This window comes from Marmota monax, unplaced genomic scaffold (genome assembly GCF_021218885.2).
Source record: "Marmota monax isolate L192 unplaced genomic scaffold, Marmota_monax_Labrador192_F-V1.1 WCK01_AAM20220418_F8-fsc00260, whole genome shotgun sequence".
Taxonomy (NCBI): domain Eukaryota; kingdom Metazoa; phylum Chordata; class Mammalia; order Rodentia; family Sciuridae; genus Marmota; species Marmota monax.
The window spans coordinates 1538733-1553290 of record NW_026694062.1 but is presented as its reverse complement, the minus strand read 5'-3'; the positions used below and the strand labels follow the sequence as shown (position 1 = coordinate 1553290).

The window sequence follows — 14558 nt, the reverse complement described above, 5'->3', positions numbered from 1 at the left end:
GAACTCGGGGGGCACTTAGTCACTCAGCCACATTCTCAGCCCTTTTTTATATTTTATTTAGAGACCGGGTCTCACTAAGTTGTTTAGGGTCTCACTAAGTTGCTGAGGCTGGCTTTGAATTTCCGATCCTCCCATCTCAGCCTCCTGAGCTGCTGGGATTACAGGTGTGTGCCACCACGGCCACCAGCCACTAGTTTTTGATTTTACAGTACTGGTGATGGAACTCAGAGCCTCACACAGGCCAGGCAAGCTCTCTACCACCGAGCTACAGTCCCAGCCTTGTTTGTAGAGTTTTATTGCCTTAGAGAATGTCATGCCCTGTGTTTGGGATCATATTACAGGAGACTCTCTCCTTTCACTTAGCAATACACAGCTGAGGTACCTCCATGGCTTTTCATGGCTTAATAATGTTTTTTTTTGTTTGTTTTGTTTTAATTACAGAATAGTATTCCATTGTACAGAAGAGCCACAAGTTTCTTTTTCTGCTCACTTCCTAAAGGGCATCTGACTTGTGTTTAGTTTTTGATAACCATGTATAAAGCTGTTATAAATATTCCTGTGCAAGTTTTGGGTGGATGTGTATTTACCTTAGTTGGATAAATAGTAAGGAACCTGATTGTATGGCAAGACTGTTTAACTTTGCCAGAAACTGCCAAACTGCCTTCTGAAGTAACTGTACAATTTTGCATTTCCATTAGCAATGATACAACTTCTTATTTTTCTGTTCACTGCCTGCTTTTGGAATTGTTAGGTTTTGTATTTTAGCTAAATGTGTGTGTGTGTATGTGTGCGCGTGTGTGTGTGTGTATGTGTGTGTGTGTGTGGGAGAGAGAGAGAGAGATCTGGTTATTTTATCATTTCCCTAATGATACATGGTGCTCAGCATCTTTGCCATATCTCTTCAGTGTGATAGCCCCAACTTTAGCACATTAATTGGGTTATTTTCTTACTGTGGAAAAGAGTTCTTTGCATATTTTGAATACAACTCTTTGTCAGAGATGGATTTTGCAAATATTTTCTCCCAGTTGATGTTTTTTCATTCTCTTAATACCTTTTGCAGACTTTTAAAGTTTTAATGGGGTCCAACTTATTTTTTAATTATTTTCCTTCATGGATCAAGCTTTTGGTGTTGTTATCTAGAGATTCATTGTGAATCTGAGATCATCTAGATTTTTCTATGTTGTCTTCTGGGAGATTTACACCTTTGCCTTCTACATTAGGTCTACAGTCAATTTTGAGTTGATTTTTATGAAATTATATGGTCTGTGTCTAGATTCCCTCTCTCCCTCCCTCCTTCCTTTCTAGTTCTTTCGTTTTTATATGGATGTTCAGTTGTTCCAGCATCATTTGTTAAAAAGGTCAAGTGGCCTTTGATCCTTTGTCAAAGAAATAAGGATATGTTTATTGTGGGTTCTCACTGCCTTGTAATTAAATTTTTTGGGTTCTGTTTGGGATGGGGTGGGGGAATGTTCATGGCACCTCTTGCAAGCAAATCTTGTATTCTGCCTTCCTCCAAGGATAGCAACTGTAAATAAAGTTCAGAAAACACACACACACACACACACACACACACACAGGTGGGCATATGTGGAAATCCTTGCTTCTCACTTCTCCACAAGTGCACCCTGCTCCTTCCCAATCTACTTCATTTCCTTGCTTTTCCCCACCTTATGCACGCACACTTGAAGACATCACTCAAATTAAATGGTCTAACTGACCATCCATGTAGCGCTTCAGAAAGAAAAATTTTGGTGATTTTGTGATACACGTAAGGGGTTCTCTTTTCCTTTTTTTTAGGACTTACAAAGTCCCTTGAGGGTGCTATGAGTCTTTAATAAAAGCCTTTGACTTTTTAAAATTTATTTTCCGGTGCCAAGGCTCGAACCCAGAGCCTTGGACATACTAGGTAAATGCTCCAGGGCCGCACGACACCGCCACCCCGCCCTTGTCTTTTAACATCCAATAACCTTTGGGTTTATTGTATATTACCAAACAGGCAAGATGGATTCTGAACTGTCTCTCGCTGTGAGTTACAAAAGGCTGAATGCAAGACCTGGTCACACTCGGCCCTGGTTGGAGGGGTGAGGATTTCCACCACCTTCCCAAACTTTAAATGATTGGCATCTGCCAAGTCACAGAAACACACAAAGAGGCTCTTTAACCGGAGTTTGGCTCGGCTTTTCTAAGCAGGGCTGGGAGGCTGGGAGTGGTTTGGTGGTGCGCGGCTACTCAGGAGTGTGCGGTAACCGAGGGCCGAGTCCCCGTGAAGCCGAGAGCTGTAATGATGTCAACTTGTTATTTACTTTCCAAATCTGAATGACTGAGCAAGGCGAAAGGAGAATCAATCAGCCACAATGTGACCCTACAGGCGGAAAAAACGCAGCGCTCCCACCAGCAGGCGGTGGGGGGAAGGGAAGCACGTGTAACCGGGACAGGGTTGCATCATGAGCTCGCTCGGGTTTGTCTATTGCACCCTTCGTTTTTCGATTGCATGTCATACCTCAGCCTCAGTCTGCACAAGCCCAGGGAGCCCGGGAGCAACGAAGGGCAGGCTCCAGGGAAGGCCCCACCAAGTCCTTTTGGGGGGTCTTCAATGGCAACTGATACATAATAAGACACAATCTATTCTGCTGATTCACAATTATGGAGACTGTGTAAGTGTGTATTTTTTATTGATGTGCTCTAATAATGGTGTAGCAACAGTCGTTTTACATCATTGACGCTTTACAGCAGTATTTTGCAGGGTGATTTTTTTAGGTCCGCCTTTTTGATGGAGGACCGGCCCCTTAAAAACTCATCTCGGGTCCCCCCCTCCCCCAACAACCAGAACAACAAATGGTCTAGTGTTCAAGGAAGGAGCAAGTGAGGTTAGAGCATAAATTGCTGAGTGTACCGGGCTCTTAACACGAAGCTCATTATATACCAAAGGGAGGGGCAAACTTACTTAAAAAAATATTCAAAGAGGCAGACACCAAAGGTGCTGGGGAGGGGGAGCGGATATTTGTTTTAATTGAATTAAGGCCGGGAGTGGTGGGGAGTCGGCCCCAACGTGGAGAGGAGGAAGGAGCGCTGGGAGTCTGGCGCACCAGGGCTGGGCCACATAAGCCTTGCAACACGAAACACTTTGCAAATGCCCGAGGTCTGAGGCCTGGAGGTGGGGGCATGGGCGTGGAGATCCCAGGGCTCGGGTACCCCCAATCACCCCTTCCTCGCACGCTTCCCCCTTAGCTTCTGGCACCCACCCGGGTTGTCTTGAGACTTCCCTCACGTATTTCTGGCTTTTCTCCCAGGGAGGTATTTTGCAGAGGTCCCGGCTCCTTCTGAGTCCCCAATTTTGGGCGTCGGGGGTAAACCATTTCGAGACAGACGGACCCTCAGGCAGGTTGCAGGGGGTTCTGTTGGGGCAGCTGGGCGGCTTCTTTTGGAGGTGGGGGAGGGTAACACTAGCGTGGCCCAGGTCCCCGTCCCCCAAACTGGGAACCGTGGGGGGGGGGGTGGCGGGTGCCCAGCCTCTTAATACAGTAGTAGAAAGGCTCGGTTCGCACTGGGTGGGGTCTAGGCCCAGGTTCCCCTCAGTCCTGCTGTCCTCCCCACGGGTGAGGGACAGGGCTCAGAGCAAGGAGAGAGAGGCCTGGGTTTTCCCCACCCTAGGCGTGGGGTGGTAAGGCTTGGGGTGAGAAACTGTGTCGGGGTGCAGGTCCCCCCACCCCATCGAGCGACAAGGTGGGGGCGCAGATCCTCCTGGGGAGTCGTGGGGGGAGGGGCAGGCCTGGAGTCCCCACCGCCCGTGGGGGAGGGGCTGCTGGTTTGGGACTCGTCCCCCCCCCCAGGGTGCAGGGGAGGGGCCGCCTGGGACGCGGGTTCCCCTCCCCCTCCGGTGGGGGAGGGAAAGGGCTGGGGGTGTGCGCCCCCCCAGGCCCTGGGGTAGGGTCGAGCGGAGGCGACCCGCGGCATTCCTCCCGGCCGGGGTCGGCGCGCTCGCGGCCGCTCCCCCCGGAGGTCACTGCCCGTGCCGGTCCCTCCCGCCGTCCCGCCCTCTGCCGCCGCCGCCGCCGCCGCTCCCGCCCCAGCCCCCCCCCACTCTCCGCGCTCGGGAGCGAGGAGCCGCCAGCGCCCCCGCCCCGCCGCCGCCGCCGCCGCCGCAGCGCCCTCCGGCCGCCATTCGGCACCGAAACTTTCCAGCGCCCGCGCCCTCTCGGGGACTCGGCGGCGGCGGGCGGGGGCGGCCCGGGGGGCGGCGCTCGGCTGCTCCGGGGCGCCGGGCCCTGGTCGGCCGCGGCACGGCCCGGGCTGGGCGACGGCCGGCCGAGGGAGGAGCGGCGCGGCCCGGCGCGGCCACAAGTTGCGCTGCGGGCGTCGAGGTGAGTGCGCGGGGCCGGCGGCCGGCGCGGTCCGGGGCGGGGGCGCAAACTTCTCGGGCCGAGGGGCGCGGCGATCGCCCCGCCGGGGGCTTGGGCCCGCCGCAAGGGCGCCCGCACCCTCCCCCCCGCGCCCGGGGCTCCCGGGGGGCAGGTCCCCGAGTGTGCCCGGGCCCGGGGTGGGGGCGCGGTGCGCTCCCCGGAGGCTCAACAATACCCCGGTGTGGCCGACCCCGGAGTGCGGGCGCGTGGGGCGCGGGCGGAGGCTGGGGGTGCGCCTTTGTTTTGGGAGGGGGAGGTGGCCAGCAAGTTTGGGAAAGCGCAGGATTTCTGCCCCGTTGCCCCTTTGTCTTTGGCTCCCGGGCAACGGCGGGGCAGCCCGGTGCCGCCGGGGGCCGGGGGCCGGGGCGGGATTCCCCGTGGGGGAGGGGATCCCCATTCATCCCGGGGCGCTGCCGGCCCTCCCGGAACCGGGTGGAAGCGCGGCGGCGCGCAGGGGAGTGAGTGGCGGGCGAGGCGGCCCGGGCCCCGCGTCTGCTCAGTTTTGGAGGCGCAGGAACTGTCAAGGAAGTCGGGGGCCCCCTCCCCGCCCCCACTCCAGGTCCCAGCGCGGGGACCCGATTGGCGGCGATCTGGGTGGAAGGGAGCGTCCTTGGACCGGAGAGGGTCTGCCTCCCGAGCGCGGCCTGGGAAGGGTGTAGACCTGTTGCTCCCGGGCTGGGGGAGCGGGTGGTGCCCTCTCGTAGGCAGCCCTTCCCTGCTCCCCAGGGGCACCTTCCTTAGGCAGGTGCGGGAGCTCCGAGTGTGGGTGTGGGGTGCACCTTAGGGAGTTGGTGATAACCGCCTTATCACAACTTTGGGTCGCCCGAGGCCCGCCTGCGATGGGATAGGGCCTGGATAGGGCCTGGATTTCACGCGCGTTGCTAGTGCGCGGTCAGGCTGGGGGTGGGGGTGCCCGGCTCGCTCTTTGCAAGGCCTGGCGTTCTCCAAGCCAACTGCGTTGGAAATTCCACAAAGTTAAGGTCCGGCGTGTTTCTTTTTGAGTTGGTGGTGTCGTGGAGCAAACCTAGAACGCCCCCCACATGCATGTGCAAGTGTTCTGCTTTGCCTTGTGGTGTGGCTTGACACGACTTCTGCATGTTTTCCTCTCTTGACACGCCGCCCCAGTGAGTCCCAGGTTTATGCTGGAAGTGAAGGGGGCGGGACTCTAGGAGGGGAGGGGGAGGAGGGGAGCGCCCTGTAAGGTCCCTGGCTCCGGTGGCTTGGGGGTAGGAAATGGTTCTTAGAAAAAGGTTACAACTCATTCTTAGAAAAGACACAATTAAAAAAAAAAAAAGAAGAAGAAGAAAAAAAGGAGACTGTTTAGTATGGAACTATTAAGACGTTTGTATGACGCTTTTATTTTAAAGGGTGTTCTTGTCTCAGGTGCTGCATATTTTGGGGGGAAGCCACCCAGTCGGGTGATTAATTAAAAAATAAAACTTGAAGTTTATCAGGTACTTGAGCTACATATTCAAATGGCTCCTAAAGGCGACTCCGGCCTTTCTTTAGTCAAGCACACACCTGTGGGACCCAAATGGGGAATTTGGGGTGTAGTGAGGTCATTCTCCCCACCCCACCGTGCTTGATGGGCTCAGAGGAGATCAGTTTGCCAGTACTGTTTGGAAAGACCAAGTAATCACTTTGTTGTGTGTGCACTCAGAGGTGAAAGTTTCAAAATCTGGAGGTTTTATCAATTGTATCAATATCACTGATTGTACTCTAGGTCATCTTAGTAAGAACATAACTTTCTCTTTTCATGTTGATGGACAGGTATTCATTCAAAAGTGTATTGACTAGCTGCTGGGGGGGATACCAAGGCATGGCAAAGCTGCCATTTGGGTCACTGGGAATGGGAGTGGGTGTGTGCTACCAGCATCCTCAGGTGCTGGCTCTGACTGTTCTTTTATTGAGGGTTCCATGAGTTCCATCCTTTGCTTTTCATGCATGGATCCCCAATCCTCCCAGACCCTCACACTACTACTAGAAGTGTTGTAATGGACTGAATCTGGATACCACGTGGAGGTGTGGGGCACCGGGGTGTACTGAGTCCTACTTTATCTAGCACAGCCTCAGTGTTTGAAGTCTGTGTGATGGCATCATGAGTCTGCCTTCCTGGGTGGTTAGGAAAGTTTCTACCAGCCCTGTGGCCAACAGAATGCTGAATAGAAGCGCCCTGAGTTTGTCCTCATCCTGACTGGTGATGTCAGCATGTGGATTATTTCCACTTGGCCTGAACTCTTGACAGGGCCCACCATGCTGATGGGTCGTTTGACCTTGAACTTCTGCAACTTTCCTGGGAATCATTTCCTAAGTGTAAAAATGAACAGGATTACTAGCAGAGTGGTCCTCTCTGGGTAATGCAAGGGCCCAAAGAGAATGCTTGTGTTAAGTTTTTGAAAGTATAAAGCCTCTTGCAAATTTTAATTGTTCTTGCACAAATAGAACAATTGTCCTTATATAACTCCACTGTCCTGAACTGAGGATTTTGCAGGCACTTGGCTCTCTATGGATAGCAATTATTGTTTCCATTCTGCAGCTGAGGACACTAACCCTTATAGCCATTAAATGACATGCTCACTCACAGCGGAGGGGGAGGGAAGATTGGGTGGTTCCCCTAGCCCAACTCTGAAACTTGGTGTTACTTTGCCTTCCTGTCTAGTGTGGATTTCCATAATGGGAGGCAAAAATCTATAAATTACACACGTGTGAGAATCTATACTGACTGTGGGTAGAAATCTGTGTCTACACTCTGACGGTGATTACTTTCTTCTGTAGCCATGCCATTGGATATGGTAGTCACTAAGCCAGACATTTCTGTTTAGACTTAAATTCACTAAAAATCAGTCCTATCATTTGCACGAAGTGGATTTCATGTACTCAATGATGTGTGGAAAGTGGCCACTGTATTCAGTAGTGGAAAAATTTTGAAGCAGGTACTGCTCTGTAGTTAATGAAGTGAGTGAAGGTTAAGGAAAGAAAGGAGGTGGGTGTACTTCTTGGGTGGAGGGGAGAGGCATTCAAGTTTAAATAAACTCTGATTAAAAAAAAAAAAAGAGGCCATGTCTTAACCTGAAATCAATAGTGTTAGTTTTAGATTGGGGTGCACAGGGCCAGCTTCCAGTCAGAAAACGAGAAACATGAAGCCCCTAGTGAGTGTTTAACTTTGGGCAAGGCAGGGGGTCCCTGTGTGAGAAGTGGTCCCGCCGTCCCCACACGGCCCACCTGAGTGGACTGCAGTGAACACACCACATGGTATAATTGGAAGGCTCTTGATCCAGCTGCAGTCGGTGAGGGTCCTGTGCTGAATTGTATGTGACATTTTCAAGTTCTCTCTGGCTCTGGGTACCTGGGGCTCCTATAAGTACCCAGATGAAGGAGGGCTGGAGGGAGCCCAGATTAAGGTTGAATCTCTTGAGGTTGACATCTTCCCTATTAAAAGGCTAATGGAAAGGAATCCTTCCAAAAGTGAGTGTTGCAAGAGTCAAAATTATTTAAAATATAATGAAACAAACAAACAGAAAACTCGAACATAGCTGTTAGCAGTTTTCCTGAGTGCTGGGCCCTCACGTCAGTGTTGTTTTGTCGCTCATTTGATGGTTTTTTGGTGGTGTTCTGTGCATTTTTATAGCTCTGGATTAGAAATTTGTGAAGGAGATGGAGGAAGAAACCTAACTTGGTGTCTATCAAAGATGTCCTCTCTGAGTACTGCCCTGTCCCCTGTCTCCTGTGCCTTTGCTTTTTGTGGGGACTCTGGTGTCAGGACTTAGAAACCTGGATGCCCATGGCTTTCTTCTGGGGGATGTAACAGGGTCCCTCTGGAGGGAGGCCAGGCTCAGAAGAGCCACCTGCAGGGGAACCCCAGTGCCCCAGTTCAGGTCCCTTCCATTACCTGTTGGGTAGCAGAGCAGCCCACCAAACCCTAGGGCTGCCCCTTGTCCATTTCCCATCGGGTCAGGATCCCGCAGTAGGCTCTGACTGTGACATTGTCGTGAGGGAGGCAAGACCAACCTACTTTGGTTTCCCGACATTTCCCTCCATTAAGGAGAAAAAAAAGTGTGGTACGCTACATGCAATAAATTGTTAATCTTTCACCAGCAATTATGTTTAAAAAATAGTTCCAATCAGGAAGCCCGACTCGAGTCATTCTGTAAACACATTTTTTTTAAACACTGGAAAGATAAACTTTTTTTTTTTCCATAACTATTTTTAGCATGAAGGAAATAACTGGCCTCTTCAGCCGGAGACTGGAGGCCAAGTTTCCCCTCCGCCCTCCCCTCCTTCACCCCTTCCCTCCTTCCCGCCCTTCACTGCCCGGCCTTGCCCAGATGGACCCATCTGGCCAGATCAGCACAAGTGAGAACCAGAATACAAGGTGGATGTGGGAAGGGACTGGAAAAAGTTGACGTGTGTCCAAAGGTCAGCGAGAGCCTGTGTCTGAGAACAGGAGTTGACAGTCTCAGGGGACAAGGTAGCCGTGAAGGAGTCCATAGCCAGGCTGCTGCTGGCCCAGCAAGCCTCCTGCATGGCCCTTCTGTCCGTTGTCAGTGCTTTCAGATATTCATGGGGCTTCCCAGCCTGCTGGAAGTGAATTGGAAACCATTAAGAAACAGAATTGGGCCGGGCACAATGACACACAACTGTCATCCCAGCAGCCTGGGAGGCTGAGGCAGGAGGATGATGAGTTGGAGGCCAGCCTCAGCAATATCCAGCACTAAGCAACTCCGTGAGACCCTGTCTCTAAATAAAATACAAACTGGGGCTGGGGATGGGGCGCAGTGGTCAAGTACCCTGAGTTCAATCTCTGGCACCCATTACGAACAAAATAACAACGACAACAGAATTGGACAGAATTTAAAATTAAAAATGGAAAAGAGTTTTTTTCTTTTTTTAAATCCAAGGTAGTTGGGTGCCATTTCCTTTGCGTTCTTAAGTTTGTTCCTGGCCATTGAGAATGCAGAGATCAAGATGTGGGGTATGACGTGTGTTCAGGGGGAAAAAAAAAAGGGAGAAATCTTAAAAATGAACGTGGAGAATGTTGATATGGTATCTTCAACATCGAGGGCTGGGATTTGTGCTCAGTTGGGGCCATTGTGCCCCCTGCCGAGGGCACAACTCTGCCAGTGTGTGGAGACATTATGTGTTGTCACGGTGGGCAAGGCGTTCCTGGAGTTCAGTGGATGCCGGGACCCGTGAACTATGGTTTGGAAACCACCCAAGTGTGTCCCACAGAGTTTCATGGACTGGCAACTTGGTCCCTGATGAGGTGGTGTTGAGAAGTGGCACCTTTAACAGGTGGGACCTAGTGCCACGTAATTAGGTCAGAGTGCATCGCCTTTGGAAGGCATTCATGCTGGTCCGTCTGGTACAGTGAGTGAGAGCAAGCTCTTCTGAAAGAGCAAGCCTGGCCCTGACTCTCTCCGACTTCCTGTCTGGCCGTGGACTCTCTTCCTCCTGGACACCTTCCCATCCTGCCGCCCTAGTCCATTGTCATGTTGTGATGTAGCCACGAGGCCCTCACCACAGCCAAGCAGAGGGCTGGCAGCCTGACCTGGGACTTGCGGAACTGTGAGCTAAGTAAATCTTTATAAAGTACCCAGCTTTAGGTATTATTTGTTGTAGCAACAGAAAAATGGGCTAACTGTACAGTGGGGAGCACAGGACAGCCCCCATCACAGGATGATTCAGCCTTCAATGTTAATGGTACCAAGAAGTGGTGACCTTGAGTTATATAATCAACTGTGCAGATCTGTTTTGGTCAAGGTTCTGTGGGGGAGGAGGATGCCAAAAGGAGAAATATATATATCAAGTTGTGTAGTTCTCAAGGTATGCAAGTATTGGGGGCGGGTAGCGTATTAGGAAACAAGTCTCAGTAGGTGCTGATACAATCAGTTTCAGGTGCTCACAGGAGTAAGGAAGAGGTTGGAGATGAGCTTTGAAGAATGATTGATTAGAAATAAAGTCGCTAGGTGTAGGGGGAAGGGGCTGCTGGTCTCTTCAGCTCTGTCTGGACACAAGTACAGTAAAGCCCCAAGTTCAAGTGCACGGTGGCCAGCGTCTTCCTTTTGGTTTGACTGACGTCATCTTAGATTGACTAGGTCTGCTTGTGACTTTTGGGGTTGATGCAGACCCACTCTGCACTCAGTGAAATGAGGGTCACCTTGGAATCTCACCCGGCACAGGGTGACTGAGAAACGTCAGCCGGTGCAGGTCAGCAGCAGTTGTCTGAAGTTTTCGCTGCTTGCTGGACTCGGGGTTTTGCTGCTTCTGCCCGTGTCTTTGCGACAGCTGGTGGGGTGGTTGAGGGAGCAGGTGTTTTGGACAGCTGGGAGTGGATCTGGGTTTTATAAATGTGCATAGGGAAGGGGTGTCCAGAGTGGCGTTCTCCTGTGGGCTCCAGTCATCCTGAGCCAGCCCCCAACTCCTAGTGAGCCCCAAACCCAGCCTAATCAAGGGATTTTGCCCTTCTGCTGGATGGGTGATCAGTGTCACGAGGGAACGTGCTTTGCAGTCAGATGTAGTTACTGAGAGCACCTGGGGGCAAATTGGTGAACTCCTCCAGCATTAGTTTTCTTAGGGGGAGAAAGGGAGGCAGAGGGAGGGAGAAATTCACTCAGGGTTCTTGTGTTAAAGGAGATGGAATTATTGGATAACGCTTGGAGTTCAAAATACTTCTATTTCCCTGTATTTCCAAATTCAGGAACGGGATCTGAGTTTTATCTTCATTGGTAATGATGGTCTCTAGCAATTCCATTTATTTATTTATTTATTTATTTGGCGGGGGGGGGGGTGCTCCCCAGTACTAAAAAATTGATACTGATTGAAGCCAGGGGTGCTTAACCATTGAGCGACATTTGCTAAGTTGTTGAAGCTGGCTTTGAACTCGGGATCCTCGTGCCTCAGCCTCAGCCTCCTGGGCTGCTGGAATTACAGGTGTAGGTCACTGTGCCTGTTGGCTGCTTTATCTTTTCCCTCCCCCCCGCTGAAGTTCCTGGGCTAGTCATATATTTAGAAGTATATTTAAACATACATGTAGGATCCCACCTATGTAATCACAGTCTATGTGAATAGCTTTGGTAATTGCTGTGTGGTGAAATCGACAGCTTTCCTTTGGGGCTTATGATTTTTATGAGTGTTAGCCTAGGCAAGGTTTTGAGGACTGCCACCGCCATGGGGATAGAGAAAATCCCAGCACCCCAAAGACAGCATCCCTTCTTCCGCAGTCACCCTTTCTGCAGAACACCTGCACTTTTATGAAGTGCCCCATGGGGAATCCCCCACTCTTCCAGCAGTTTCCGTGACCCTCCTGTTGACGACATGCACACTTTCTGCTTTAGCGTTCTGTGGCCAAAGTACTTTCCCTGGAAAGGCAGCCCTGGGTGTGCTCCAAAGCAAGGTTGCGGACAGCTGGTTGCTGCTTGCTGTGTTCGAGAAACCAGAGCGAAACAGCTGCAGGCGTTTAGCTGGGGGTTTGATGAAGATCCCCTCTTTTGCTGGACTTTATTCTTGCCTCCAGGTTGATGGACTTGGGACTTCTTTGTACCTACTGCCAAAAACTGTTACTCAGGCCTTCAGGGACTGTTCATATATACAAGGGATCAGAAGGTCAAAGTCGTGGATTTTGCTTTGAAAATAGGATGCACGGTCACTGAAGAGCCCTTGAAGCTTTCCCCGTAGGTTAATCCTGTGAAGATAAACCAGACCAAAGATACCGAGTTGTTCATTTGTCAGAGAAATAAAATGGATCCTTGTGTGGCTAGTTGTGAACCTCCTTTTGTTGTGCTCCAATGCAAGGTTGAGGACCGCTGGCTGCCGCTTGCTGTGTTTGAAAAACCTTAATCTCGGGTTTTGTTTTTTTGCTTTTGTACTGGGGATTGAACTCAGGTGCACTCACCACTCAGCCCCAGCCCCAGCCCTATTTTGTGTTTTACTTAGAGACAGGGTCTCACTGAGTTGCCTAGCACCTCACCATTGCTGAGGCTGGCTTTGGACTCTCGATCCTCCTGCCTCAGCCTGGCGGGAGCCACCTTGGATCTTGTGAGAGATGGCATATTTTCTGGAAAAATCCTTGTCCTGACAGTTTGGAAACTGAAGTCTCGCTTTGGTGTCCTGCCTGGTTGTATGAAGTCACGTAATCTGGGCGTGTCTTCCCGAGTAGAGGCGAGAGGTTGGGCGAGCTCTTCTCAGGTGTGGTGATTTTGCCAGGGTTGATGGGCACTACTTAAACGTTAGGTGCGCCGTTTTTTTAAAAAAAAAGATTATGGCCCAGGATGATTGTTATGGTTTGCATGTGAAGTGTTCCCCCAAAGCTCACTTGTAGTGGAAGGTTCAGAGGAGAAATGATTGGAGAGCCTTAACCTAATCAGTGAATTAATCACCTGATAGAGATTAACTGAGTAACTGGAGGCAGGTGGGGTGTTGCTGGAGGCGTGGGCATTGGGGGCGTGGCTTTGGGGTATATATTTGTGTCTGGCAAGTAGCCTTTCTGTCTGCTTCTGATCGTCCTGTGAGCTGCTCTCCTGCCCCGCTGTGATGTCCTGCCTCACCTTGAGCCCGAGGAATGGAGCCTGCTGTCTATGGGCTGAGACCTCTGAAACTGTGAGCCCCCACGTAAACTTTTCCTCCTCTCCAGTTGTTCTGCTGGGGTGGTCTTTTAGTCACAGCAGTGAAGAAGCTGACTAAAACAATGAAATGTTGAGACGGACAGTTATTTACATTCTGTGCTTAGATGATCTTTCCCCCCATGGTTAAAAGAAGCACTATTTTGGTAAACATTGGTAAGTTATTTATTTTGGTTTCAAGAAAAAAGAAGGTTTAGACTCTCTGGGCTCTAGGACGTTTCTGAGTAATTCTCGAGAGTACTGGAGTGTCTCTGGTCTCCGAGAGGCTGTAGAATAAGCGCAGACGATGCTCGGGGCAAAATTCACGGTGTTGATTCTTGACCAGGGTGCCTGCCTATTTTTCCAATCGTGGATGTAGCTGCAATGCTTAGAAGCGAACAGGAACGTTCCCTTGCTTCCCTGGAGCTGGGAACCTGCCGCATGACCCCGGATAGCTGGCACTGACCGCTTCCCTCTCTGGTACCCTCGCCACCAGCTTCTGGCAGGGGGACAGAAGCAGGGAGGAGGGAGACCCTCACCAGCCAAATTGCTTTCCCAGTTCTCCAGGAGGCTGAAAACTTGTTCCAGGTGTGTTGAGAAATGGATTGCTAACGTCCTCCTCGTAGGAGGAGGAACAGAAGGGCCCTGGTCCCCTTTCAAACAACCCGTCTCTGTACTGCTGAGGATCAGCTTGTGGTCTCGGGCTTTAGCATCTGCAGGTGTGGGGCACGCTTTAATTGTGCAAGCACTTCTATTTTGACTTCTTGGTGGAAGTTTAGACCAACAAAAGCTTACTGTATGAGGTGCCGTCTTATTTCCTTCCCTCCTTAATAACAAATACTTTAATGCAGTGAGACCATATGAAATCCCTCTAAGAACTGGAGGGAACCAGGCACACCTGCCCGCGGCTTCCGTTTCCAGTGCCTTGTGGGTGATTCTGGGTCCAGACTGGCCCTCTGGGTGCCTTTTGTGAAGTGTGCCATCTTGATGTCCGTTTGAAGATGGGAAGTGAAGTGGAGTAGACGTATGTCACCAAAGCCATGTGATGTGGAAATCTATACTGCCACTCTGCACACAGAATTCCTGGGATCTATAAAGATCCAGGTGGTGTTGGAGTTACAGATTGTACTTCTGAAAACCAACAAGGGAAGGAGGGAATTCATGGTCCCACCATTTGTTTATGTGGGGAATGGATTAAACTTGGGTCTTTGCCATAAATTCTTTCTCCCAGAATTTTATCAGACTTATTTACTTATTTGGTGGTGCTGGGAATTGAACCCTGGGCCTCAAGCATGCTAGGTAAGCCCTCTATTGCTGAACCACAACACCCCCCTCCCCTCTTATCAGGCATTTTAATACCAGGCAGTTTTAATGCCAATTCCATGTTGGTAAAAACTCAAGAACCCCAAGTTAAAAACTTATTTTTCAGTACTAACTATTAATCGGGGGTGCTCTACCACTCAGCTACATCCCCAGACCTTTCTTTTTTAAAAAATTTGAGACAGGGTTTCCATAAATTGTGGAGGCTGACCTTTGACTTGGATCCTTTTCACCCAAGTAG

General features: G+C 50.7%; 1 protein-coding gene across 5 annotated transcripts in view; it reads left to right on the top strand.

Moving 5' to 3' along the window:
* The first annotated feature begins 2633 nt into the window (after positions 1–2633).
* The window catches only part of Tbl1x (transducin beta like 1 X-linked), a 184343-nt gene continuing 172418 nt past the window's right edge, over positions 2634–14558 (top strand). For 3 of the 5 annotated variants that reach the window (XM_058585533.1, XM_046464228.2, XM_046464231.2), the window contains exon 1: positions 4245–4361. The gene's annotated coding sequence lies outside the window, so the exon portion shown is untranslated. Of the gene's footprint in view, positions 2655–4244; positions 4362–12975; positions 12996–14558 lie in introns of those variants that run through there. The other 2 variants (XM_058585529.1, XM_058585531.1) reach the window with 2 other exon arrangements.